This window comes from Octopus bimaculoides, chromosome 2 (assembly GCF_001194135.2).
Source record: "Octopus bimaculoides isolate UCB-OBI-ISO-001 chromosome 2, ASM119413v2, whole genome shotgun sequence".
NCBI lineage: Eukaryota > Metazoa > Mollusca > Cephalopoda > Octopoda > Octopodidae > Octopus > Octopus bimaculoides.
Window position 1 is genome coordinate 55,069,945 of NC_068982.1, and position 2,893 is coordinate 55,072,837.

The following is a 2,893-nucleotide window of genomic DNA, read 5'->3' on the forward strand; positions in this document are numbered from 1 at the left end:
CTAACCCTAACTCTAACCCTAGGGTTAGGGTTAGGGTTAGAGTTAGGGTTAGGGTTAGGGTTAATTGTTTCAGAATTGTTTGTTTATGTAGTCGGCACTTAATGTATATCGGCTGAATGGACGTCAGTGGTTGGTTGAAATTACAGAAATACGACAACTTTAACATGGAATAATTTATGGATTTCTTTTTTTTTAAAGAAGACTAAGAGAAAAAGATGTTTTATATGACACATTCTACCAGTGTTCCAAGTTTCAAAGTGTTTCGTTAATGAAAAATGTGGCCCCCGTTTTAAAAAAGATCCGTAGTGGTGGTGGTAGTAGTAGTAGTAGTAGTAGCAGCAGCAGCAGTAGTAGTAGTGTGACTCAGACGGTGATGTTGGTGTTGGCAGTGAAACTAATGGACACAGATAAGTCTCGGTGTTTATTACAGTACAACATACGTCTTGGTTGTTGTTGTTAATTTGGCTTTTGTTGCAGAAGGTGCTAATAATGGTAGTGGTGCTGTCGATGGCATCGTTATTACCAAAGTCAGTATCGACTTCGTTATCGTTATTTCTGATTGCTATAAATACATCATGTAAGCAGGTTTTTTTTTTTTTGTTTTCTAGTCTTTTTTTTTTTTGTTACAAAACAAATAACTAAATAACTAAAGGGGGGAAAGTACTGTTATAATAATCTACAGCCCGTGTCAGAGGTGACATGTGAAACCTTACAGGCTAAAACTAAACCTATTTTGATTAATTTCTTCCAGATGGCATTACCTGCAACGTATTCCATTTCCGGTGTTTTTTTACTTGGCATCACTGCACTGTATAAAAGAAAACAGAAACGAAGGAGAAAAAAAAGTAAGAAAGGAAAAAAAGAAAGAAAGAAAGAAAGAAAAAATAAACACAACAAACAAAAATGAAAAGTGTATTGTTACTCAAATTCGTTTTTTGGGCTTTTATAAATAAGCAGCCGAGGAAGTGAAGCACTACATGGATGTAGTATATTTTCCGGTATAAACGAGTCGAATTTTTCACACCAAAATCTACAATAAAAAAAAGGTAGGTTGACTTATACATTAAGACGATTTTAGAGGACCAAAATTTTCATTATCTTTTCATTCGGAAAGATAATGACAACCTTTGAATGTTTACACTGCAAGTTTACACTATATAAGTCGATTCGTATGCTGGAAAATACGGTAAATGTAGTGATGAATTTGGAGTAATACAGATGAACATTTATGATCCGGAGGGGCAACAATTTGATCATCTGTGTATAGAGTTGAAACTTATTCAGTATGTGCTCATATGAGTAAGACGCTTTTGTTTTATTGATTTCGTACTTAACCCATTACCTCCCATAATTCTATTAACTGGAATATTTTTATGAAACTTTGATTTCTAACATAAAACAGCCTTAGAAACACGCTAGAATGATCAAAATAACATTTCAAAATAACATTTTAAATAGAAATAAGCGAGATATTGGGTGAAAAATTAGCAAACCTCACTTGAATATCAGAGAAATATACCTAGTAGATATAGCAAAAAAGGTTAGATATGTGTAAATATTAACAGATAATTACGAAATTTGTAATTTTTATGTGATCTCATATGAGATCACTGGTAGGTAATGGGTTAAGTTACTAGCGAGATATGTCGTTGGAAAGTGAAAGAGATTATATAACATCTTTCGCACGGATATTAGAGGTGGCAGTGAGGTGGATTAGCTTACAGAATGGGTCGCAGATTAGACTCGTTGGTAGGTTACATTATGCTCATGCTGTTGAATGGGCATTATTGACTCGACATTATTAACTTAACTTGGGGTCGACGGTATCGACAAATACCCCTCCCCTCGAAATTTCTGGCCTTCATCATCATCCATCAGCCAGGTGCCCTCTCTGCGTCGAGGTGTCGGCTTGTCAAGACTTTCTAGCTCCCTGTCTTGTACTGCATGCATGCAATCAACCAGGCTCTTGTTTCCAGTTCATTATTTGAGGTTGTCATTCCACAAACATCTTTGACGGTCTTATACTTCTCCTCCATACTTTTTGTCAAAATGGTCTTGTGGGTAGAGTGGTAGAATATTAAAGTGTCGGACAAAATATCTTAAGGTATTTGTTCTGGCTCTTTATGTTCTGATTTCAAATCCTACCGTGGACAACTTTTCTCACTTTAAGGATTGATAAAATAAATTACCAGTGTAGCACTTCTACTTAGATATATTAACGCTTGAATTAACTGCTAAGATTTTAATTTGAATTAGACTGGACGTTATAAACTCCAGTTTGAAACTGAAACTAGAAACAGGGCCATTGATGAGACACGAACCCTAAATTTATTGAAGCGAAACTACCGTAGTGTTACCAATTGTACGATAACTAGTCTGGTTGTTACAATTTTCTTTCACATATACAAGCCGCCATACCTAGCCTAGTGCGGATATATTGATTTTAAATTTAGGCCAGCAAGGCCAGCAAGTTCGGGTTCAACTGATACTTATTTTATCAAACCCGAAAGGATGGAAGGCAAAATTGACTCCGGCGGAATTTGAACTCAGAAAGTAAAGACGAACGAAATTCCGCTAAGCCAATTCACCCGGCAGGGCTAACGATTCTGCCTGTTCGCTGCCTTCTTGTGCAAGTATATCAATACCTAAAATAAAAACAATCATATAGATTCACTGACTGGAGATCTTCTCAATAATTCTTTTCCAGAGCTAAGAATGTTTATTGAGAAATCTATTCCCGTGATTCGTGTAAATTGTTTCATAGTCCCAGCAGAGAAAATGGCGATTGTATTAACTCAGAGAATAATGAGGGAGATGCTTTGGAAAGAGCCAACCATTCCACCTCCCGGATTCAATTCTATGGATGTAAAAAAAAAAAAAAAAAAAAAAAAAA

General features: G+C 35.7%; 1 long non-coding RNA gene across 1 annotated transcript in view; it reads left to right on the forward strand.

Annotated features, from left to right (window-relative positions):
- The first annotated feature begins 124 nt into the window (after window positions 1-124).
- Window positions 125-2,893, forward strand: part of LOC128247106 (uncharacterized) — a 7,089-nt gene continuing 4,320 nt past the window's right edge. The window contains exons 1-2 of the long non-coding RNA XR_008263527.1: window positions 125-577; window positions 752-1,046. This is a non-coding gene — a long non-coding RNA (uncharacterized LOC128247106). The remainder of the gene's footprint in view (window positions 578-751; window positions 1,047-2,893) is intronic.